Here is a 26480-nt window from a genome sequence, read left to right on the forward strand (position 1 = left end):
GGAATATCTGAATGCCAGGAATGAAAAACAAGCTATTTTAATCTTTGTGGACACTGAAAAGGCCTTTGATAATATATCATGGAACTTTATGTTAAAAAATCTAGAGTATATGGAAGTGGGTAAGGAATTCTGTAATGTGATAAAGGCAATATATACAGAACAGAAAGCGAAGCTGATAGTAAACAACTATATTACAGAAGACATTAAAATAACCAAGGGTACAAGGCAGGGATGCCCATTGTCGCCACTATTATTCATTATGGTGCTGGAAGTTTTGTTAAAATCATTAAGAAAAAATGAAGATATAAAAGGGGTGTCTATAGGGAAAAATGAATACAAAGTTAAAGCATTCGCGTCTGACTTGGTAATGATGGTAGAAGAACCAGTGGAAAGTATTAAAAGAATCTTAGAACAAATAGAGCAATTTGGTCGAGTTGCAGGATTCTATCTCAACAAAAAAAGATGAAAATTATTGCTAAAAATATGAATCAAGAATTAATTGAGGAAATACAACAAAGGACAGAGATAGAAGTGGTGAACAAAGTGAAGTATTTAGGAATATGGTTAACCCCCAAGAACATTGATTTGTTTCAAAACAACTATTTACCTATGTGGAATCAAATAAAAAGGGATTTGGAGGTGTGGGGAAGATTGAAACTGTCCTTCTGGGGGAGAATATCTACGATAAAAATGAGTGTGCTACCAAAGATGTTATTTCTTTTTCAATCACTGCCGATAATCAAGGGGGCATTAATTTTTAAAGAATGGCAAAAAATAATTTCAGTATATATCTGGCAGGGTAAGAAGCCAAGGATTCAGTTTAAGTTATTAACAGATGCGAAAGAAAGAGGTGGCTTTGCCCTGCCAGATCTGAAATTATACTATGAAGCATCATGCCTCTGTTGGATAAAGGAATGGATCAAATTATAGAATGGAGAGTTGTTAGAAGGATTTGATAACAGATTTGGCATGCTTATTTATGGTATGAGAAGAAAAAAATTCACAAAGGTTTCGAAAACCACATCTTCCGAAGATCACTGATAGAGGTGTGGGAGAGGTATAAAAATTTGTTGGAACCTAGACTCCCCCAGTGGATTTCACCATTAGAAGTGATGAGTGTGAAAAAAATCAATATGGGGGGGGGGAGGTGGACAACATATGGAGAATTGGTAATAAGAGAGGGGGGGAATGGAAAATGAAAACTTATGAAGAGGTGAAAGAATCTGTTTATGACTGGTTACATTACTATCAGATTAATGAAATGTTTAAAAAAGATTGTAAAATGTGTGGTATGAAGGTAAGGAATCAAAATCCCAAGTGGAGGTATTGAATAATGAGTATAAAAATCTGTCTAAAATGTATAAAATGTTGCTGGAGTGGCATACAAAAGATGAAGAGGTAAAAGCAGTAATGATACATTGGGCAAGAGATTTTGGTTATAATATACAGTATGATGATTGGATGAAAATATGGAATGAAAGGTTAAAATTCACGGCATGTACTGCGTTGAAAGAAAATATAATGAAAATGGTCTACAGATGGTATATAACGCCAGTTAAACTGGCTAAAATGTATAAAACATGTAATAAGTGTTGGAAATGTAAAGAAAAAGAAGGTACTTTCTATCATATGTGGTGGGAGTGTAAAAGGGTGAAAGACTTCTGGGAAATGATATACAATGAATTGAAAAAGATGTTGAAATATACGTTTGTTAAAAAACCAGAGGCCTTTCTATTAGGAATGGTAGGAAATGAAATTAATAAGAGAGACTGTAAACTGTTTCAATATGCAGTGACTGCTGCAAGGATACTTCTGGCCCAAAGGTGGAAGCAGGAAGAAATTCCAACAGTGGAAGAATGGAGAAGGAAATTGACTGAATATGCAGAATTGGACAAATTGACTGGGAAGATTCGATATCAGAAAGACCAAAAGTTTATTGAGGACTGGGGGAAATTTACAGAATATCTGAAAAATATATGTGATGTACAGACAATGCTTGTTGGTTTTGAAGAGACTCTGAGAGATAGTAAGAAATACTGCAAAAAAGAGAGTAAGAGGAAAAGGAGTTGGTAAAGGCAATATTATGTTTAGAAATGCGTTAACAAATAGAAATTTTACGAAAGATTGACAGAGAAACTGAGGGAAGTCAAAACATGGAAGAATGAGTGCAAAATAATTTGTTGATTGTATAAAATTGTTTGGAAAACGAATAAAAATTATTTTTTTTTTAAAAAAGAAAACCTATACAAGTCTTCAAGCAGTGGTTGCTGGAGCCATTAATGACATACGACTGAAATGGGGTTGAGATTAAGGGAGTTTAGCAGCAAAATGTCAGTCCAGGCAATAAGATCATAGATGGAATTCTAAGGTTTGATAACCAGTGACCTACATGCCTTCTCATGACTCAAAGGACAATCTTTATTTACATTCTCTATATTTTAACCACACTTGTCTTCTAGTTATATGCAATGTTCTCCTGGGCATGTTTCCTTTAAGTCAGGGATGCAGAACTAGGGTTGTTGGACTACAACTTCCATCAGCCCCAGCCTGCATGGTCCATGGTCAGGGATGATGGGAGTTGTAGTCAAGCAACATTTGGAGGGCCGTGGGTTTCTGAGCTCTTATTTAAGTGAATTTTTTTTTAGGGGGAAATTTCAGTTGGAGGATTTGCGAGATCCCATTATCTTGCCACTAGATCTTTGCTTCAGGGCTGCATATTTAAGGTTAAAAATATTTTGGAGTAGAAATGATATGTAGTTGAAAATAAAATTTACGGAACCAGGGGTGGAGGGAAGTCACAGGATTCGGAGAATCCCCATTTTATGGATTTGATATTGTTTTTGTGTATATTTTTCTGCGTTTGTTGTTGTATATGTTATTTTTTCTGTTTTTGTTATTTTTGTTGAAATTTTAATAATATATATATATTTAAAGGACTGCATATTGTTGCACTGCCACAAGAGTAATAAGATACAGAGGGTAGTGCTGAATACGTACGTCTTGCAGGTGTCATTGGAAAGTTGATAATACAGCCACATTTGCTCATCCTAGATAATTTTGTCCTGGCATTGACATCAAGGGCAGCACTTGGAATGACAGGCTCCTCTTGGAGCAGGAAGCTCATTATGCTTTAGGCTTACACTCCTGAAACTGGCACAGAATTTATATGACATCACATAGCTGGCAAGATAGTAGCTCTGCTCCACAGGCTGTATGGAAACACAGCCTGTGTACAAATAATTCATGTAAGGGCTCCTTTTTTTTTCAGCCGAAGAGGGAATATTAACTTTTATCAACTGGTAGTAGGGTGTCATCTTGGAAAACAGAGTCATATGTTTTCCTGTAGCCCTTTTCCATTTGTGAGGCAAGTTTTTCCCCCCTTCCTAGAGAATCAAATCTGTCTCTCTCATTTTTTAAAAAAATAGTGGAACTGCTCCAGAACTAAATGGAATGTGGTTTTGAAGAACTATACCATTGGTAGCCCTTTTTGGATGAAGAACATGAGCAGGTTAGAAAAGAGCTCAGTGTCCCAAGTGACCCTTTCCATAAATCAGCAGGAGCTTTGTCATAGATATCAATTTGTGGTAAATCTCAATGGGCCATGTGAATTAGACCTCAGTATATGAGCTGCAGTGATTTCCTTGCGGCCATAAAATTTGTCCTTTTTTTCATCTGGAGGGCAAAAAGGGATAGACAGAAAATAAAGCTCTTCTCCTTTATTTTGGAACTAAGACAAGATAAAGACAACTTGGGTTTGGCTTTTCTGGTTTCAGTTCTTAAATACTTGTTCAAATCTCAGTGTTCCTTGTTTTGTATTCTCTCTCCCCCCCCCCCCCATTCTCCTTCCATGGCTACAACTGTTTTGTTAACTAGGTTCAAATCCTTGCTTGCCTATGAGGCTCACTTGTTGCGGCTAATCGCTATCAACATTTAGTCCAGGCAAAACAGAACTACGGCTAGTGGATAGGCCATTTGACTCTGGTTTGAGTTTACAGTTTGTCCTGGAAGGGGGTTGCATCCCCCCTGAACAGGTATGAGCCGCCCATGAGGCTAGGTGAAGCTGTTAGCCTCGGGTGGTGGATCCGGCCCTCTCCCTGCCCCTGCTATTGTTCTGCTGCCAGCCCTGCTGGGGCTTTGCTCTCAATGCTGGTGCAGCGCTGTTGCCTTCACGGTCCTCACCTCTGTTGCTGCGTCATGGTGGTAGCATGGGCACAGCCTCAGGCAAGACTGCAGTTGTGGGACCAGTGGCAGTATGGGTGGGGCAGTGGAAGAAAGCCCAGATCTGTGGAGGGGGAGAGTTGACATGGAGGAAGGGGCATAATCATGGTGTTTTGCCCATAGCAGCAAAATGTCCTGATCCAGCCGTGCCCTTGAATTTATAGTTTGGGGATACCCTTGGCATGGTACTCTTGTTAGATGCATCAGTGGTGCTGGGTTCCTTTTTCCAGCTTCAGCTGGCTCACTCACCAAGACCCTTCCTTGCTGTCATTGTGTATGTCCTTGAAACCTCCAGAATTGATTTGGGTGGGTCAACCCTTAAATTGTTCAGAAACTTCAGCTGGTGCAAAGTGCCGCATGTAGGTTGCTGATGGGTGATAGCCAGTTTTGTGAGATCTACCCCAGCTGCTGATCTATTTCTGTGGTCAACTCAGGCTGCTGATCTTAACCCTTTAAAGCCCTCAACACTTTGGGACCTGTATGCCTCAAGGACCACTGTCTTCCATATGAGCCTCCAAACCCAATTCAGTGATTGTCTGGGACTTATTAATAAGTAAGCCCCATTGGAAATGAGTATCATGTCTGATATATTGTATTCTGTTGGAAGCCACACAAAGTGGCTGGGGCGCCCCAGTCAGATGGGCGGGGTACAAGTAAGAAATTAGTAGTATTCTTACTACTACTACTACTATTAGTAAATAGACATAGAATTTCAGTGTTGCATTTCTGTGCTGCTTGACTTTTTTTTAATAGTGTTCTTATTCCACATCCATAGCATTTGTCTTGTTATCTCACTCTTTGCTTGCTGTGTTGCTCTTTATTTTTTTTAATTATTTTTTTAAGAAACATTTCAGAGCACCAGTAGAGAGCAGTTTTGTACAACAGGCCAGACCTCTGCAGATGTGTATTTCCCCAGCTCTCCCCAGCTGTAGCAGAAAGAGGGCACATGACCAGCCTTTGGAGCAACTGCACCGAAACCTGCCCTCTAATTAATCCCCGATACCTTTAACACTGTGGTCTAATTTGGTAAGAAGTTCAAAGGGATACAGTTTCACCTCTTGGCTCCTGGGCTGTAACTAGATAGCCTTATAGACAACACTGTTGAAACATGTATCTTGTGTCCATGTGTAAACTGAAGAGCGCTACAGACCATGATCTAACTGTGAGGAACCTCCTTTGTGACAAGGGAACATGTCAACATTAAGACATCAGCACTACTTAAGTTTAGTTCTGATCTTCACATGATGTTGCTGATGGAGGTGGTGGTGGTGTTGATGATGATAGTAAGAATAATAATAAAATTGGAACTTAATGTAGCATTATGTACACAGGAAATGAGGTCTGCTCATGTATTTGAACTCCCCCCCTTCCTTCCTCTTGTTCCTCCTAAACCCTCCCTGTGGTTCCCCTAATCTCCAGAACAGTTTTAGGGGGAGGAGAATCCCAAATGTGAGCAGAACTCATTCCATGCACACAGCAACTTAGTTGAATCCCATCCAGTGTGCCTTCTAGAATTCATACGCTTACACTAGAATAAAGCTTTGTTCTTTAGTCAGCTATTCCCTAGAAAGAGTTGTTTTGCTTGAAACTGTGTTGGGACTTCTCTATAAATGCTGTTTTATGCAGCTGTGGGTTTTTCATCTTTGCATCTCTTTCTACTGCTGTTACTCTGTACTGGTGGTTTCTTAAATGTCAGATCTGCATTACGTATGGGTAGCGTGAGTGCATCTTCTTTGCTTTTAATGTGATGTTTGCATTATGCATGATACTACTGAAGAATAACATGGAGGACAGTGAGATAAACGAACAGAGCTCTTGTTCCATCTCCTCTGTAGCATTTTAACCCTATTGGAGGTGTTGTTTTGAATCTGCCCACTGTTGGGTCAGAATGTTTGCACCCTGAAAACGCAATGATGTTAAATAAAGGAGGACAGTACATTGGATGGTAAAGCAGACTTCTGAGAGGGTTTATTTAGGCAAAAAGCCCACTGAATTCAATGAGGCTTGCTTCTTAAGTGTGCATTGTATTGTAATCTAAATTACTGGCAATTGGAGAGAGCCTATATCACTTGATGGGGCTCATTGGGGTTCCATTAAGGCCTGTCCACAGTGCTGAAAATCACCTTTTGGAAATGAAATAATATTTTAATAAAATGTTTTGGCTGGATACTGCAAGAACCACTAGGGATTCAGAAGCTGGTATATATGTGAGAGTTATGAATGTTACTGATCTATGTCTCACTGAAATGCTTTTGATGTCGTAAGGAATAAGTAATTTAACAGGTGCCAAAGATGTATAATTAGGAGACATCTATTTTGTCAGTGTTCACAGTGAGCCAATTGCCACTTCTGCATTTGTAGGATTTTAAATACACAGAGCTGTGATATTGACTGGACAGATCCTCTTATGGTCATTATTGGCATTAACCCCCAATTTTCAGACATTCACCTGATAGGCTTTCTCATGGGTGTCCACAGCCTTTGCATTTTAGGTGTTCACTGTAACATAAATGAAATATGTACGTATTTTCTGCCCTTCAGCTGAGTTTGTGAGAGTATCTAGTTTCAGGTACCTAGGCTCGGCCAGTACTGTGCTTTCCTTGTCAGGACTTAGTCATGGAACATTTGAAGTAAAAAGATAAAATAAAACTGCAAAACCTCGTTTCTCTTATCACTGTGTGACCAAAACCAACCCCCCCCCCCCAACTTGGAAATAGGGGCATATTCAGTGCAAGCTTAAATATTGGTGCAAGGTACTCTAATGGGCCCTCTCAACCTTGAAGAGATCACGATGTAGATACCAATAATTATTTAATGGTGTCTTTAATGTGTTTCTTGACGCTCTGGGCAAAATGGGAATTGGGGTGATGGTGTTTGGCAATTTGATGGTGTTGGGGAAACAATCATATATCTGCTCTCACCATCATCTTGCAACTGGTTCATAGTGTATCTATGTACATCACAGCCTTCACTCTCTCACTCTGCTCAGAAAATCATAGTGGGGGAGTTGGGATACAGTAGGCACCCCTAGCAGAAAGAATTCTCAACACATTTGCCAAGTTTCCAATTCTCGGGATTCGTCGTGGGCAGTCCATGGCGCTTAAACTTCTAAGCTGGCTTTCTTGGTAGTTCTTCTGCCTTGAAACAAGTCAACTGGCAAGGTAGATTTTCTTTATGCAGATGGAGCATAGTTGCCTCCAGGAGAAACACGCTGTATATTTGCTGAGCTTTTATAACTTGGACAAAAACAAAACTCATGATGTTTCACACTGGTTAATTATTACTTGGCACCCTTCATCTTCAAATACCTTTTATGAATGTTCATGAATAATCACAGAAGGTGGTATTTATTATTGCCATGTAGCACATCAGACTATAAAGACATTGATTGATTTCTTTAATTTCTCTCTCCAGACTACGAATGATAATCGAGATTAGATTTGAGAGGTTGATGTCTTGTCTGATCTCCCCCACCCTGTAAAAGTCTTGGCTACATAGTCTTGTTCTGTACTAGACTCCTAATGGGGTTATTTCTGGCTGGGTGAGGATAAATTTATTGTGATGGATGGAACTATAAATTCTCCGTTTGCCCTCATTTACAAATTAATGGCTTGGGTCCCGAAATAAAAGTGGAAAGTCAAATTAAGTGGAGTCGGTCATCACCATGTCTGAGACCTGTTCAGCTTCTTCGCTTCTCTCCAGTTCCTCTTTCATTACCTTCCTCAACAGTCCAACGTGCCTCTGCAAGTATTGCAAAGTAAGCAGACAGGACAGTTAGTTAACTAAGAGGGAAGGTTTACGGTGGCAGAATTGTTCTCAGTTCTAAGGTTCTCTTAGTGAAGGAGTGAGCTGGATAGCGGTAGCCTGATAATAACCAAACAAAAAGCTAGCCACACTTTGCGTTTTAAATAGTTGCTTACCTAGCTTGCCCAATCGGCTGTAGGTACTAACTGTTGATGGGCAATGCAAGGAAGCAGAACATGCCACTATATTAACTGAAGTGGCTAATCTAACCGACTGAAAGGTCATTCTGTCTTTTGGACAGTAGAAATCGGTACAGCTCCAATCTTCTTATGATTTTTAAAGAGTGTCATCTCACCTCACTCTCAGAGAGCTACTAAATATTTCTTGCACTGTCTGAAAGTAATACTCCCTCTTAGAGAAGTTAGACTGGCTCCTTCCTTGCTATCTGTCTGCTGGCAGGTAAAGGCCTTTCTATTCCAACAGGGCTTTGGGGATTGATTGTTTTTGAAGACAGAGCAGGTGCTCTGATTTTTAAAAAATTGTTATTTTTAAACATTAAAACAACACTAATTGAATTATAATAATTATTGCCTTTCCCCATGTTCTTAGCTGGTTCTGTTTTATCTGTGTAAGCTGCCTTGAGTCCCGAACTGGAAAATGCCAGGGTATAAATAAATATAATAACAATACAGTTGAAAGTTTTTCTTTTGGGCTTTATTCTGCAGAATGCGGTATGAGTAAGCGCAGTGACGCTCTGGATGATAGGTCTTCAGTTGGGCCCCCTGCTGCGCACTTTAAACAGCAGGGCTCCCACCAAAACAAACAAGCTTTTCATCATAGTAAAATGTCCTAGTGTTTTGACAGCTTTGTCTGGACATCACATTACACTGTACTGAAAATGGAAGCATTTGAGCCAATGAGAGTGCAGGGATGGTGTTCAGTTATTGACCCGGCACTTCATAGTTTACATTTTCAGTTAGGTGGATCCCCTGAACTCTTTCTGACTCAAGACATCAGATGGGCATGAAGCTTCTCTTGTCATTGCTTGATGCGCATCACACATTATGCAAATCCTTTAGTGCTTACTGGTTCCATGTTCTGCATCTTACAGAATCTCTGAGTCTTTTGAAAGTGGTACTTAATGCAGGTAGATCTCTGTTCAGCTTTATGAAAGTCAAAAACAAGTCACAAATAGTTGTCAAGGGACTGTGCCCTTCCTTAACACACCTTTAGTTGCTGGAAGATTGATACATTTTGCAGAACTGAAGGTGTGAGGAAACTTATTTAGGGTTATTTTTTCCAAACAAAAAGTATGTATATTCCACTTTTTAATCAGTCTTCAAGGTTACCAACAACAAATAGTAATTATAAAAAAGAAAGATGAAACAGTGCCCCAGACCAGAAATTAGCTGGACTGGTCTCTGCTCTCCAACTTAGATCAGTGAATTTCCCAAAGTCACATTAAAAGAAGAATTGGGTTTTGCCATGCTCTAGAAAGCAGATGGTGATTAAGGTTGCAATTCTAAGCCTTGTTAAATATACTAGAACTTACTTCTGACCAGACAAGGAGGAACCCATTGATTATTTTGCCCTCTTTGGAATTGGTGTGTAACATCTCAGCTCTGTCCTTAGACATTGCTACACGAGCGTGAATGGGCAGCTCTTTATTCAATAAAGTATATTTCTCTATTCTCCAGGCTCCTGCTTTACCCAGACGATGTTCCATATGCAAGCTTTGGTTCAGTACAAGTGGCAATCCATGCTTGGCAGCTGTTCCTGAATTCTTCTTCCTATAGTGGGAATGTGTGGAGTTCAGTTGCAACCTGCCTTCAAGTCAAGTGCGGCTGAAGGGCAGGTTTGCTAGCTCCTGACATCTTCTGGTGTCCCAGGGTAGGTGAGGGGAAACAATGGACCTCCCTATTAACAGTTCACGATAGGTGCCCGAAATGCCACCTGTCCACATGAAATGGGTGGGGTTAGCCGCACTGTGTTTATCCTTTTTTACTACCTCAGTTCAGATGAAGCACAGGAGATGTGTATTCTTGCAGTGGGGAGAGTGAGAACACATTCTTCTGAGACAGTAAGAGAGGCACATGGGAGCTCTGAAAATACATAAGGGAGATTGGCTCTGCAGGTGCGTTTCCTGAGTTTAATTCCTCTTCTCATCACCATCTCCTTTGGTAAGAGGCAGCCTCCCTCTTAAAGGATTGTACGAGACTGGTGGTTCATCACAGGTGATCTCAGGATGCAGGGATGGCCTCACAGGGATGGTGCCCTGTGTTGGCAGAATGAGATGTGAGCATACACGCACCCATCCCTGTCTGTTTCACCCCTTTCTACTGCTGTCAACAAATGAGTAAGATGAAAATCTTACTAATGAAATTTTGGAGTAGGATAAGGGAGTTGTGCGTGCACTGTCAGGACAATTGTCATCATAGGCAGCCTTGAGAGGTGGAAGCAGACCACCTGTTTATCTCCTCTCTGTTCATTTGGCATGTATAGGAGGAAACAATAAGAACTCTTAGAATAGAGTGCGATGGTTGTTCTTTGTGTGTGTGTGAACAGCTCCTTCTGTTGTCCTGTGTGGTAGCCAACATTTCTCTAGAAATGTTTCCCCAAAGTGTAGTAAGCAGAACAGAATTCTAATTAAGGACACTGCATATTTGCACAGTCAGTTAATTGTTCAGAGAATATTTTTGAAAAAGAGTTTTAATTTAAATAGCTTCTGCTGTTGGCAAATCTGTTTGCTTATGTTTGTGTGTGTGTGTGTGTTTAATGGTAAAATAATAATGTCTCCAATTTAACAATAATGTCCTGGGAACCTAAAATAGAAATGTTTGTTTACAGTGTATTTATGCAGTTTGTTTATGAGAAGGTCACACTGCTCTGTAACTTGTTCTGATTGTTTCCAGATTTCTGTGTTGTAATAAATTGCATACTATGTTGAACTAAATATTCCACCCCCCCTGCAATACAGAGTTGTATCCAGTTCAGCCATTTAAGAACGCCCAAATTTAGGATGCTTTGGAAAGGTTCATTTCTTTTAGCGTATTTGAAATCAAGGGCATTCAATGTTGAAGACTGTGATAAACAGACCAATAACAGAGGTACTGGTGGGGCTTCAGATGTTGCTGGACTACAACTCCCAGCATTCCCAGCAGCATGACCAATAGGGATGCTGGGAGTTTTGGTCCTACAGCATATGGAGCCCCACAGATTCCCCATCCTTGAAATATACTAAGAAAGCTTGCTAGCAAAGGGGTTCCCAGGTTTGCCGGTAGAGTCCTATAATCTGTGGCTGTGAGGTGTTCCCACTTGGCTTTTAATTAGAATTTCATCACTTTCCTCAGAGCTATTGTAATGACTGGTTACAGTGCAAGAAGATTTACGGGCATAAACGTAAGGCATAAAGTTCAACAGCCAAAAATTGCAATAAGGAATGTAGAGTGTAAACTCTTTTTTCCCCTTATCAGCAATGCAATTAAGACAGATGATTTCCATAGTAGTAAGCATCCTACAAAACCTGTCTGTTACTAATGTTAAACTTGGCTACTCGGAAAGTGCTAATCTTGAATTTCTTGATGGTCTGAACTCTTGCCCTCCACCTCTGCCCAAGAGAGCTATATTTGGTCCTAGCAGATTATTTCTTGCACAGCTTACCTTCTGCATTTGCTGTTTTTATTTAAGTAATATTGGTCAAGAAATCAGTCAAACTTTGAAATTTTAGAGGAAGCACTTTTGATTAAATGTTATTGGGAGGGAAATGCCCCCAGAGCTAGGAGATGATAGGAGCAGAAATATGGCTGATCTGACAGATATGTTCACTATTCATGCTTGTGTATTCAGAACAATGGAACTGGCACCGGATAAAGACATGGGGAGGAAATGGAATCTAGGATGGTGCTCATCTGACATGGCTAATGTAGTTTTAGCCTTCAGTGAATAGAACCATAATTTCCAGGTCGTGGGAAGGAACCCTTCCACTTGGTTTTGCTCTAGTCAGACTTCAGCTGTAGTTCTCTGTCCGGTTCTGGGAGACACACTTGAAAAAGGATACAGGCATAATGGAATGGGTTTAGGGAATGGCAGAGAAGGTCAGTAGTATGGAAAACAAGACTTCTGAAGGAACTGGGTATATATAGCCTAGAGAAGAGAAAACTGAGGAAAGGCGCTTTAAGAGCACTCTTCAAATAAAGGGTTGCTGATACAATAAAGGCCAAAGCCTTGTTCTTTACTGCTTCAGCAGACAGGATTAGAGCTTGCTGGCTTTAGCTGAAAGAGGTCAGACTTTGGTTGACCACCAAGAAATCTACTTGATGGTAAGAACAGTTTGGAACCAATTCCTAGTGGGTTTGCACACTGTCCCTTGCTGCAGGTCTTTGGGTGATAGCGTGCTCTGACAGTTGGGCAAAATTGTTCCCGCCAGCCTGTGTTTCCCAGTTTAGCCTGAATTTGTTGATTTGGCCCCTGTTTTCTGACTTGCAGCTGCACTCGTTGACTTGCCCAATGGAAATTACCAATATGGACGCCAGCAGGGATTGGCAAGAGAGAACTAGGTGGCAGCATATGCCATGCTTGAGCTGTGTTCTTTCTGTCTGCAAAGCTGCCCTTAAATGGAAAGCTTAAGCTTGTTTATGTAGGAAACCTACTCTTCTGTGCGTGGATGGGGAGATGGGCTGCTTGAGTACCCTGGGATTCTCCCCTGTTCTCCCTACAGGTCCATCCAGCTCAGCATTCAGTGTTTGGGGTCGGCTGATGTTTGTGTAGGGTCCAATTCCATGCTGCATTCCACGATCTGTTTCTGCCTGCGTTGAGGTACTTCCTCGTTTTCTCAAAATAATTTGTATGTCGCTAGAAGCAGTTGAGTGTGTGGCCATGCCAAAGACTTGCAGTGTTTTGCGAGCCTTTGGTATTATATTGCATGCTCTTTCTCTCTTAAGTTAAATTCATCAAAAAGAAAAAAGTAGTTTTATAGTAGTCAATTCTGAAAGCTACTAGTCAACTCTGAAATTTGCTAATCTTGTCTGCCGTCAGAAACTAAACAACCAGCGATACTGATTTTCTGATTTCCTTCCTTTTTTTCTGGTGCACAGTCGTAAATGGGTGGATTTATCCAATGAAATGCCACTAAACCCAAAGCTGTCTTGGGATGGAGGGCAAGTATATGAAAATAGCCTGAAATCAGCAAAAAGTTTATAGCAAAAAGACACTGGCCCAATCCAGACCTGCTTAGTTTCAGCCCCTCTGTTGCCTCATCTGCCTCCAGGCTGTGCCTTGTTTGCTAATAATTATTTGCAAGGGAGCCCTTTTTCAGTGTACAGTATCTTGTGTGATATTGGGTTTTTAAAAATGTGTGTTTGTTTGTTTTCATTGTGTATCTGAGCTGCATAGAATTCAGGGGAAGGTAGGGTATTATTATTATTATTATTATTATTATTATTATTATTATTATTATTAGAATATTCTTTTATGGGAAAGGCCCAGTAATGGAGAACTGGTGAATCTATGCTTTCTAGCTCTCGCCCTTTCCCACAACAATATTTAACGTATTTTCCTACATGCAGTGGGGATTAGATTAGAAAATGGGGAGCGGTTCTATACTTACCTCATACTTGACAATAAGATAGAAGCACTTCAGTGTATAAGCCCCCAAAGAAAAGGTATGACATATATAGTGCCTAAGTAATTTTTGGAACTTTGTGTAGTGAACAATTTGTGACTACTTCAGTGGGTAGATTTGGAAGTCATGCACCCTGCCTCAGATTTTTCAGGTCTTTGCAAGTGAACAGAAGCAGTTGAAGAGAGTGTCTGTTGTTGTTTTGTTTCCTGCCAAACCTAAGACTGAAAAAATATATAGATAAAGGTAAAAAAAAAATACATGCAGATGTTTGAGAAACATGCCAGTGTGCTGATTTGCCATTTAAAAGCTGTTCTGGAAATCTGTGAACCAAACACTTTAGCAATATGATTGTTCCTCTGTCTTTGAACATGGGCCTTGTGAAGGGGTAAGTGTTTAAATCTGTACCCTGCATTATTTATTTATTAACAAAGCACCCTAAAAATGGTTTATACCACATAAAGCAAGATAAAGCAACATTAAAACAACATTCGCAAGCAGAGCAATCAATAAAAGCTGCAGATCGCTCAGCATTTTTTGAATGTCAGAATGCCTAAAAAAAAGAGCGGCCTGATGAATCACCACTTGGAGGGGATTTCCACACAGAAGGTATTCTAACATTTGGGATGGAGGGATTTAAATGTGACTTTATATTTCTGCCTTCCCCTTGTTGGTATTTTCCTTTCTAGGTGTTTTCACGTGCCTTTAGGCTGTTCCAGCAAAGCCCTTTTTCATTGTACGCTGTGCTGAGATTATTGACCAGTGGTGGTTGAGGTTTCTACGCAATATGGGAGGCAGTGGGTTGGGGGGATAGAAAATGGCACCCAGTTATCCTGCTAGCGCATGGCTGTGCTGACAGCCTCTCTTTCCACCACTCTAAGCCAGCATTCAACACTCCCATTGTTGTAGGCGTGTTTTGCGACAGGGAATTTCATAAACGCGAGCAGTTTCTGAGCTCTGGGCGCAGTACTGCGCCGAAGATTTCAGGTTAAAATTGCCACTGTTACTCGGAAGTAAATCCCAGCTGAGTTCAATGGGGCTTCTTCCCAAGTAAAATGTGCATGGATTGGGGACTTGAAAACTTTCTTTTCTTTTAACCCCAACATGTTTTGTTTAGGTTTTAGTTGCCTTGTTTAATGTACTTTTAATGTACGATGTCCTTTTAATTTGAAATATACTAGCCAGTTATTTATGATGGTTTAAGCAGTGCATGTTAAAGTGTTGTCTATCTCTGCTTAAAATCAAAACAAATTTTGGAGTGGGATCATTGAAGGACGCTTAAGTCTTAGGTTTGCAAATTGGACACTCAAGGTGGATGTCTCTGTCATCAGTTGTGTAGGCCTTTAATATGTGTTAATTGTGGTGCCAAAAAGATATATTTATATGAAGGAAAGGGGGTGTAGGGGAAATCCAGGGCTTGTCTGCAGAGTGAAAGGAAAGGAGGACCTTTTTCTGCCTTCCCACTTCCAGCCACTCTCTAAAGAATGGAGAAGAGACCCTCTTAAGTATATTAGCGGGGAGGGGAAGCATGGCTTTGTTTTTTGCAATCTTCAGATGAGAACTAGACCATGTGATAAATGAACATAAGATTTTAGCTGCAGTTCATTCATTTTCAGCTTTGTATTCTTGTTATTAAAAAAGTGCGGCTAGACATTCTGTTGCTGCGCCCATAACCTAGGTTTAAGGTGCCATTTAGCTCCTAGCTTTCATAGCTCAGTTTCTAACACTGCTCTAACCAATGATGCTGTTGGCATGCAGCAAAGCCAGTTACTGCTCTGGTTCAGTGTGCCAGCAAGTACCTATGCCGGGTAAACTCGCCCACATACCTCTCAGTATTTTTGGTAAATGCTCTGCGGGGAAAATAGAGGTTAGCAGCGGGCATCACTGCACAGGTTGTGCTATATAAATGTGTGAAGGAAGCATGGTTCTTGGTGCAGCAGTTAGCAGGTATAAGATGCAGAATTATCGCAGAGGAATGATGCAAAACTTCTTTTAATGAAAAAAATGGTTACCTCATTGACTCTCTTTTGCATGTCAGTACATTTGTCCTAGGGCACTTACCTGAAACATGTCAAGCTTGAAATCTGAGCCTAAGGACAATCCTCATAGAGGAAGTTAACAAAGTATAGGCCTTGATCTGTTGGGACAAATGACATTCTGGTTTTCATTTTCTCTCCAGATCTCTCTGCAGTGGGCTGCTGTTTGATCCTGAAGCTTATTTCTAATAGGCAGCAGGGACAGGTTTAATCTTTTCTCCACCTTCGGTAGTTGCTTATAATGTGTTGCAAACCACAAGGACCTGATAATTGCCAAATTTGTGCTATGACTAGTGCCACCTTGGAGAAGAATGTAATTCTAGGTATATCACACAGTACGAACACTAACATTGCTTAGTGGCGGAGAACCTGGTGGACAGACCATAGGATCCAGTGGGTGCCTTGTGCAAGTATCCTTAATGAGTTTGGTTCAGAGACATTTTGGTGGCCGTTCTCATAACCCACATCTCTGTCAAGCAGCTGCTTAGTGGTAATAGAGCAGAGGGAATTTCAGAGTAGAGAAGTGGAGGGAGGGCTGCTTAACCCCATCCTGCCCGCTGCTTTACCCCACCCAGGGTTGGTTTATTTCTGCTGGTTTTAGCCCACGCTTCCTTAAAACCAATAACTGGGTGGGTGGGTTCTGGACCCATACATGCAACACTGCAAGGCAAAGTGGTTGAACGCTGGAAGTCTCTGCTTCCATGTCTTATGAATGCAAATATCTTATTTGCAGACATGTCAAGGATTATTTTTTTTACACATTTCAGAATATGTCATCAAAAAATATTGTTGAACAAAGACAGCATGCTCACCAGCTGTAGGCTCCCCCACCCCCCATATTTTGCAAAACTATGTTGTGAAAGCAGGTAGTGCAAATTTGCTAAATTGTGCTCCAGACTGAATATAGTTGTTGTCTTTGCAACCCATTTTCTGCACCTAATGTGGCCCTGCAATACAACCCAAATTGCTTGCGTGTGTATTTGAGTTGAGAGTATTGGGTTGAAGCTTCATTTCAAGAACTAACATGCATTTAAGTTGGCGTTTGTGTTCAAATAGGTGCTATCATGTTCAATATTTCAGTGCCTTGATCTAGCTTGAAGGAATGTCGGCTTAAACTCATTCTTCCATGCTTCCAGAAGCAGCACCAGAAAGATCAGCTCAGCTGAAGCTGCCGTTGCTGGCTGGCTGCGTCAGGATGTTGTTTTAAAGGTTTCTGAATCAGTGAGTATGGGCTCCTCTCTCCCCACCTGCTCTTTTTGCTCCAGGGCTGTGTTAACAAATACAAAATATTCATTTGATTCTTGCTTTCTGGAAATGAAGCTCCCAAATTATTAATGTGATAAGTACAGTCAAAAAAGGTTGGCCCAAGAGAGAGAAAAATTGCCTTGTAAATGTTATATATATATATATATCCCCCAATATGTGTGTACACTAAACTTGTGTTTGTGGGATCTCTAAGGCCACATGCACATGTTAAAGGCTGCCATGTGGAGATCTTAACTGCAATTATTGTTTTTATGAGCTGTGAAGGAGGCTGTTTAATTACAAACTCATAAAGCATTTAGAACACTTATCGTGGAAGTCTGTTGTTGTTGTCACCTGCCCTTCACCACATGCTCTTGGGGCAGGAACATTGGCTGATGAGCATAGAGTCATAGAGTCGTAGACCTGGAAGGGACCCTGAGGGTCATCTACTCCAACCCCCTGCAATGCAGGATTCCTGCCCACAGCCATCTCTGCAGGTGCTCAAACCACCAACCTTCTGGTTACCAGCCAGACCCACTGACCCACTGTGCCACATAGGACTATCAACGGGTTACAGTGGTGCCTCGCAAGACGAAAATAATCCATTCTGCGAGTCTCTTCGTCTAGCGGTTTTTTCATCTTGCGAAGCAACCCTATTAGCGTCTTAGCGGATTAGCGGCTATTAGCGGCTTAGCGGCTTAGTGGCTATTAGCGGCTTAGCGACTTAGAAAAAGGGAGAAAAAAGGGGGGGGAGTCGGAAAAACTCGCAAGACGTTTTCGTCTTGCGAAGCAAGCCCATAGGAAAATTCGTCTTGCGAAGCACCTCCAAAACGGAAAACCCTTTCGTCTAGCGGGTTTTTCGTCTTGCGAGGCATTCGTCTTGCAGGGCACCACTGTACATTTCTGACAACAGCCTCTTACTGCCAGGAGCTCCATAAGTTAAAAAAAGAAAGAAAGGTAAAGGACCCCTGGACAGTTAAGTCCAGTCAAAGATGACTATGGGGTTGTGGCGCTCATCCTGCTTTCAGGCCGAGGGAGCTGGTGTTTGTCCATAGACAGCTTTCCATGTCATGTGGCCAGCATGACTAAACCGCTTGTGGTGGAACGGAACACAGTGACAGAAGCCAGAGTGCACAGAAATGCCATTTACCTTCCTGCCACAGCAGTACCTATTTATCTACTTGCACTGGCGTGCTTTCGAACTGCTAGGTTGGCAGGAGCTGGGACAGAGCAACAGGAGCTCACTCCATCACGGGGATTCAAACCACCGACCTTCCGAATGGCAAGCCGAAGAGGCTCAGTGGTTTAGACCACATCACCACCCACGTCCCATATAAGTACAGAGCCTCTCTCAAGGGGAGGGGTAGTGGCAACCTTAAACAATGTAATTTTATAATAATCTGAATAAAGTCACCTTATTTTTGAGGAGCCTGAATTCAGATTTGGTTGCCTTCATTGGAATATTCTGACCTAGTAAATTTTTGATATGGGGACTATTTTTGGATGGGGTTATACTCTCTCTCTCTCTGTGTGTGTTTGTGTTTGTGTGTGATTGCTTGTTTGTTCCCCAAGCAACGCCTTTCCTCTTAACACTTGATTCTGGTTCAGCTACATCTCTGCTTGATCTTCTAACCATCCATTGTTGGGTATGTGGCCCTCCCACTTTTCAGAACTTCATGACAGTTACTGTTATGTCTGCACCAGACACTTTACCTATTGATAGCTGAAAGTGGATTTTCAGGCTGTGTTTAGTTTTGTGCCAGCACAGTTGTACCATACTTTTCTGTGTCTTAAGCTCCAAAAAAATGAAAGAGAGGAGAATTTGGAGGGCATTGGGTGCCATCCTAAACATGGCAAGAAGACCAGGCAGCAGTATATTCGCACTGTTTTGTACTCTCTGCATAAGAGCTGTACTGTCTCATTATCCAAGTTCCCATTGAGCTTTATGTACTTGGAAATAGAGTCACATGAACTCCTGAGTTCTGGTATTCTCATGATGAAGAAATAGCAAGTGGCATTGTCCTTAACTGCCATGTTAAGTAAGTATTGTTTTGGGGAGGGGGTGGCTGTATGCCTGAGTCCCCTTCTAATTCCTCAATCTAGCATGGCTTCAATTCCTGGAATAGCCAGGCTAGCTTCCTGGTGAGGTCATGGTCCTTGAAGGATAGACCATTAAGATGATAATAATAATAATAATAATAATAATAATAATAATAATAATAATAATAATTTTTATTTATATCCTGCCCTCCCCAGCCGAAGCCAGGCTCAGGGCAGCTAACAACAATAAAACAGTACAAAAGTATAAAAGATAATGAAGGAAGTCACTTTGTAGCAGAAGTGAGACCCTGTGCAGGAGTCCCTGGTTGGCCTGGGCCTTTCTATGCATGGTAGCAAAAATCTGGTAGGCCCCTGACCAATACCCCTCCTGCAGGGCTTGGGCCTCTGAGGCCTGGGGCAAGTGTATCTGTCTTCTCTGTACCGGCCTGGCAGAAAAAAAATGAGATGGCCACCCTCCTTCAGCTCTCTGGTAGTTTGAAAGAAAAAGGCAGAGTTGGGAGTTGAGTTATGTTCACTAGAAGCTGGAAGGCTGCAGGCTGGGCAGCTGGGAGAAAAGCCATGCCTGATTTCTGCTTGAAACCAAGGCATTGGCTATGGGAGAACAAGATCCTCTTGTGGTGTTAAGATTGAATATACGTGTAAATAAACCATATATCCTAAAGACACCACGGTCTCCACCAGGCCTGTGCAGGCATTGGGGCAGCCAGGTACATTTGGCCTGGGCCTCTGAAGCCTAGGTTGGCTGGGGTCCCCCACCAGGGGCCTACCAGAGTTACACTGTCATGCAAAGAACTTCCCATGCCTCCCAGCCAACAAGGAACATGCCCTTGGCCTCAGACAAGCTCTGCATGGGCCTGGTCTCCACTTTCCTTCATTCCCAGGAAACCGAACCCTGGGTTAGTGTCTAGAACCCCTGGAATCTTGCATCATTCGGAGGCTGGGGTGGCGTGGAACAGTATTAAACTGTTGTGGAATGGTCTTTCCTGGTAGCTTATATGCATGTCTTGGGATGCTGTTTTAATGTTTCTTGTTCATCATTATCATTGTCGGTTTATTTATATACTGCTTTTTGGCCAAGGCCCTTAAACAGACTACAAAAGAAAATACAGTTAAGGTGTGTGGTAGAGGCAAATACAATAAATCAATAAAAGTATGCATCACTTTTGTTCTTGCAAATAATGCACTGCAACATCAATTTGCAATCAAGTAGATGATCGGATTCCTGTTTCAGATGACTGCCAGCTCCTAGAGATTTGTTGTTGTGGCTGTGTTTGTGTTTCGCTTTCCCTCCCAGAAAACTGTGTATATCCCAGGGGTGAATGCTGCTTGTAAAGAGATCCACTTCCAAGCAGGAGGGCTGCAGCTTGTAGCCTGCCATGTTGTGACAAGCTGGAGAACTCCTTATTAGTAAGTCTCTTGGCAGGGAAAAGTTCCGGTGTTCACCTGGTAGGCTGGAAACACTGTTAGCAAGGAGAAGCACTTGGGGGGAAAAGGCAGTTGTCTGCTCTTCTCGCCGTGGAATTATTTGCAGCCTCAAGCTCTTCTGAGCCAGCCAGTCTGCTTGGAAGAAACTGCCCCGGTTTGCCTTAGTGTCAGCCTGGGCATCACCTTCCACCTGATTTTACAATAGATGAGCAAAGTACTTTCTTTTTATTTTAAAATGAATTTTTATTGTTTTCCTTACATATTCTTTTCCAACAAACCATAATAATACCATACATTCCCTTTGACTCTGCCGAGTCGCGACTCCCCTCCCTCCCTATAATTGGTATATTTAACCCCTTTCTATCACGCACATCATTCTCACAATAATACTATTATACATTGGAGGTATTATGTCAATCCTGCTAGTGTCTTAACCTCTTTACAATTCTTCTTTAAATATTCAATAAATTTACTCCAATTATTTTAGTATCTTGGATCTTCCTGGTCCCGGATCCTCCCTGACAATTTGGCAAGTTCTGCATATTCTATCAACTTCACCTGCCACTCCTGGATGGCTGGTATGTCTTGTAATTTCCATCTTTGGGCCAGGAGGGTTCTTGCGGCAGCCATAGCATACATAAACAAATTTTGGTCTTGCATTTTGATTTCTGTTCCTATTAAACCTAATAGACACGCTTCCAGTCTTTTGGGGAAAGTATACCTAAATATTTTTTTTGAGTTCATTATAAATAGATTCTCAATTTTTTTTAACCTTATCACAGGTCCACCACATATGAAAATAATCCCCATCTACCTTTTTGCATTTCCAACAATTTCTTTCTCTTTTTCTATACATTTTAGCTAATTTTACTGGTGTCAAGATGGCACTTGACGCCAGATGAGCAAAGTACTTTTTAAGTGGCAGGAGGAATAACCATCCTTAGATCAGTCTGTGTCCAGTTGTTACCAGTTTTGCATATGTTCATCCCATCCTGTTTCCACAATTATCTGTGTAGTGGCAACAACTGATTTATGCACATACAATTGATGTGCAATTGCACACATGTGCATTGCAGCAACCCAGAAGTTGCTGGAAAAGCGGCTGTAATGGGAGGCATATTGAGGTGGAGTGGGTTTATGTTCACTCCATGAACACAAACGGGGGTCAGGAACATAAGTCTCGCACAAATCGGTTGTTGCCTATATATTAAAACACATATTTATGAGTTTCAACACAAAGATCACATTGAAATATGCATTTTAACTCAATTACATGTGTTTCATCATAAAATATACATTTTAATTCACCTTGGCACTTTTTTAAACCAGGTGCCGAATCGCAAAATTCAAAGAAGTGCAAAAATGGAAGAATCATTGCATCTAATCCACCCATTAGTCCATGGAGCTGCTGTTTCCATCAGAGTTCACAGTAATTGAATTCATCAAGTATTTGTACCCATGAGAAGAGCCCTGCTAAATCAGTCCAAAGGCTTTGGGTTCAGGTTCTGGGTCTTGCTGGGAACAGAGAAGTTAAGTTCCCAGAAGCTAATACTTGGGAACTGTCAAGTTGGTGACTTCAAGAAGTATGCATTTTGTTCTATTTGAAACTGAGTGTTGTAGTTAATAGATAAAATGTATATTTTTACTTTCATATTTGAATTACAAAAGATACGGTGTTATCTTGACAAACTTCAGAGCCCTGCGAAATGGAAATGGGAAAATCTTTTGGAGGATATGAATAACTTGTCAGTGGTTAAGTGTGCAAGTAGAAGTACAAACCAGGTTATCAGATTAATTCGGGAACAAGGCCTTTTTCTATGATGATGCCGCATCTCTGGAGAGATGTCTGCTTGAGTTTGTTGTTGCTCAGGTACCAAGAGAAGGTTACAGTATCTTGTTTTCTTGGGCCTTGAAAAAAAATCCTCTTCAAGGTTTAACTAATTATTATTGCTTCTGCTTTTACTTTTGGCTACTTGTTACTTTATTGATGATTGCTTTTCTAGAATATTCACGCCTCATAAAATAAGCTGCTTTGGAACACTAATGGTGGGGGGAAAACAGGACAGGAATACAAATTTGGTTAGATTAGAAAGGTTGCAAGCACACTTTGAAGCATGCCTCACCCTAAAAAGAAACCTGTAATTTGTTAAGGGTGTTGGGAATTGTATTTATGTGAGGGACAAGCTATAGTTTTCAGGATTCTTTGATGGTTTTGTGTGTGTGTGTGTGTGTGTGTGTGTGTGTGTGTGTTTGTGTGTGTGTCTGTAGAATATACTTTAAAAGTATGGTGTGCATGTAGCCAAAGAGAGCACATTCATGAGCGCTTGAAAAAATGCTGCCCTTTTTAGCTCCATGAACTCCCCTTGCAACTTGTAATTAGCAGCAAGACTAGATGGTCCACTTTTTCATGGAGTAATTAGTACACTAATTGTGTTTGACTGTTTGACCATACTTGCCTGCTGTAATTGAGGTAGGATGGTGAACTCCTTCACCATGTCTGCTCTGGGTCTTAACCGATGACTATGTGATATAATGAAGCCTGCAAAGACGTCAAAGCAGCTAGAGTGTGTTTGACCTTTCCCAAGGCTTGGGAGAAAGGGGTGGGGGGGACAGGAAAGGGGAAAAAAATGAGTGGAAGTGTTGGGGAGGGAGATTTGTCGAGAAGAGAAAGACATGGAATGATTTTTGTCAGTTTAAAATGTCAGCCAGCCCAGGCATGGAGAAAAAGTTGGAGTGAAATTGAGCACTAACACAGAATAAAAGAATGAGCAAAAACATAAACAAGCAGTCCTGTGTATTTCTATTTACAGGTAAACCCCACAGAATCCAATTGTTGTACAGTGGTACCTCGGGTTACATACACTTCAGGTTGCATACGCTTCAGGTTACAGACTCCGCTAACTCAGAAATACTACCTCAGGTTAAGAACTTTGCTTCAGGATGAGAACAGAAATTGTGCAGTGGCGGAAGAGCGGCAGCGGGAGGCCCCATTAGCTAAAGTGGTGCTTCAGGTTAAGAACAGTTTCAGGTTAAGAACAGACCTCCAGAACAAATTAAGTTCTTAACCTGAGGTACCACTGTAATCTTAAAGTTCAGGAGAATTATGGAATCTAACATCACTGGTGCAATATCCCATCAACTCCTTAGTTTTCATCTGCTGGCTTCGAAACCACAAGTGGGACACACTCTGACCTATGCTGAGTCACAGCAGTGGCATCACTTGTTCCCCCCACCCTACCTAAGGAAAGGCATGGGGAGGGTGACTAGAGGCAAAAGGATGATTTGCTTACATACATATATTTTTATAAGTATGAAAAAGAAAAGGGAATTTCAGCAGATAGGTTCCTTTTTCCTCAATACTGGATGACAAGCTAGTTTGACGTCTTATGGGGAGGTCCATAGCTGAGTGTTTGAGCATCTGCTTTGCACGCTGAAGGTTTCAAGTTCCATGTCCTGCATTTTAAGAGACCCTTCCTGAAACTTTGGAGGGCCTCTGTCAGTGGTGACAATACTGAGCTTGATGGACCAATGGCCTAGCACAATGTCTTCCTATGTTCCAAAGCTGTACCAACATTCCATCTGCTGTGCAGGTCGGCAGTTCAAATCCACGCGGCGGGGTGAGCTCCCGTTGCTTTGTCCCAGCTCCTGCCAACCTAGCAGTTCGAAAGCATACCAGTGTGAGTAGATAAATAGGTACCATTGCGGTGGGAAGGTAAACGGCATTTCTGTGTGCTCCAGCACCAGAAGCTGTTTAGTCATGCTGGCCACATGACCTGGAAAACCTTTCTGCGGACAAACGCCAGCTCCCTCGGCCTGAAAGTGGAGATGAGCACAATACCCCATAGTCGAATTCTACTGGAGTTAACTGTCCAGGGGTCCTTTACCTTACCTGAACCACTTCACATAAACCACTTCTAGTGCTGTGCAAATAAAAGTAGTAGTGATATAGTTGAAAAATGGCTTCAGGACCGAGTTAATGGAGTATCCACTAGTGATGCTAAATCAGGACCAGTGTGAGATTAGCACTTAAAATATTTATGTGTTAAACATATGGAAAAACTCTCCTTATTTAGCTGGCCATCAGCATTGACCTTTCGCATCCTATTTCTGCATCACTGCTTACCAGGCATATGTTTCTCAAGTAGTAAATACAATTTTGGTGGTTTTATTTCCGGGCCTGCTCTTTATCCTTATCAAATTTCATCCAATTTATTCCTGGCTGTTGCTCTCCAATTTATACATGCTTTTGTCCTTACCTTTGGTGAAAACAAAACGAAACTCTTCCAAATACAACAGTAACAGGAAAAGCCTTGGTACGTGCTGTGAAACTGCACCATGTGATTATTACTACAGAGGGGATTTTTTGGTCTCTGTTTTCTGTAGTTCCAGTGATGATTACAGCAAGGTACAGCGAAAAGTGAGATTCTGAGAAATGATATGGCAGGATGAATTTTGTGTTGTTCTGGGAACAGTTGCTTCCATTGCATTGCAGCGTTCCACTCCATCACAGCAATTTTTTGTTTCTGCACCCCAAATCAAATTTGCACCAAGATTGCTATATCCAAAACAATGTCAGTTGTTGCCTAACAAGAGTGAGGTAGGGGCTCAAGAACTACAGTGGGATTGCAGAGTGTGCTGTCAAATTATTTACTGTTCAAGTCCATTGCATGGCATCTGACGGGGGCTCATACACAATGCTTGGATTACTTCTCATTGCCACATATTTTTCCACTGTAAGCATGTTCCACAGCAAAGCTGCCGAAGGCCTGATTCAGACATGCAAATACTATTGTGACTTGGTGTGTGTGTTGGGGGGGGGGGAGGTTTGAGATTGAAAATTTGACCTGTCTGGAGGTTGCCCCACTTGGGTGTGTGAGATGTTGCTTGCTGAGGTACCTTGGATAGCTTTCACCACCCCACCCCCAAAATGATATTTAGAAAGGATTGTGGAAGCAGCTTCATTTTAAGGGCTTGCTAGTGTTGCAGATGGTGCCCTCACTGGACGCCATCTGCAACACTAGCAGGATCACTAGCCATTTGAACTTACTTCTACGCCACCTTCTCCCTCAAGATGTATCAAGGTGGTGTACAGCTATGTGTACAAATGCAATGGAGCATAAAATTCCATAAAACGATGCAAATTTAAATGTTGGGATCTGGATGGCATCATGTTGACTCCTTTTGTGCTAAGTCAGGCTTCCTCAAACTAGGCCCTCCAGATGTTTTGAGACTACAATTCCCATCATCCCTGACCACTGGTCCTGCTAGCTAGGGATCATGGGAGTTGTAGGCCAAAAACATCTGGAAGTCCGAGTCTGAGGAAGCCTGTACTAAGTCATGATTTAGCAACACATGGAAGGAAAAGTCTGGGCAACAGGGCTTGTCCTCCTTTTGGCACTGCTGCATGGTGGAATTTGAAAATCCTTTGGTTTCTTTTAGAACTCATCTTGTTGCAATGTCTGAACCCAGACAAATTGCTATTAGTCTTCACAATGGTTTACGAAAATAAGCCAACATTAAACTATGGTGAATGGAGCTAGCTTCCTTTCATAAATAATAGTTAAGATTGACTACTGTTTAGGGTTCAGATGTAATGCTATAAACTGTGGTTAAATGGAAATGGAAGCTTCCCATTACCTTGTCGAACAAGAGAGGGAGCATGGAAGCCAGAGGCTTATCATAATGGCTTAGGGTTACATGCTTATTTATTTGTTTGTTCATCTCACTTATGAATCACTTCCTACAAGGTATTTCAAAGTGATTTATAATATAAAAACATTTCTACAAAAACAGTTGAAATACAATGGTTGCATTCATATTTTGTTTAGATTCAATACAATGGTGTTGCATCATGTTAGAATTCTGTATGCAAAGCCTTAGCTTCTGTTTTACAAATGAATTTTAAGTTTCTGGAGCCAACTATGTGTTGCAAACAAATGAATGTAACTGAGTACAAGCAGAAGAAAATAAAATAGCAAGAGGACATTTGAGTGGAGAAGCAGTGGATGATGTGAAGGGACCACTTAAATCAGGAATGAAGGGTATCTGCACACCACATGTTCTTAGACATCTCCAACTCCCATCAACCCCAGCTAGCAAGGTCAGAGATGATGGGAGCCCTTTCCTCCACCTTT

General features: G+C 41.4%; 1 protein-coding gene across 3 annotated transcripts in view; it reads left to right on the forward strand.

Moving 5' to 3' along the window:
• The window catches only part of LYPD6 (LY6/PLAUR domain containing 6), a 58699-nt gene that overhangs the window by 9270 nt on the left and 22949 nt on the right, over window positions 1–26480 (forward strand). The window contains exon 1 of one of the 3 annotated variants that reach the window (XM_079995091.1): window positions 16752–16836. The exons of 1 other annotated variant lie outside the window; for it this stretch is intronic. The gene's annotated coding sequence lies outside the window, so the exon portion shown is untranslated. Of the gene's footprint in view, window positions 1–16751; window positions 16837–24003; window positions 24024–26480 lie in introns of those variants that run through there. One more of the 3 variants, XM_079995092.1, reaches the window with a different exon arrangement.

This window comes from Podarcis cretensis (genome assembly GCF_951804945.1).
Source record: "Podarcis cretensis genome assembly, chromosome: 1".
NCBI lineage: Eukaryota > Metazoa > Chordata > Lepidosauria > Squamata > Lacertidae > Podarcis > Podarcis cretensis.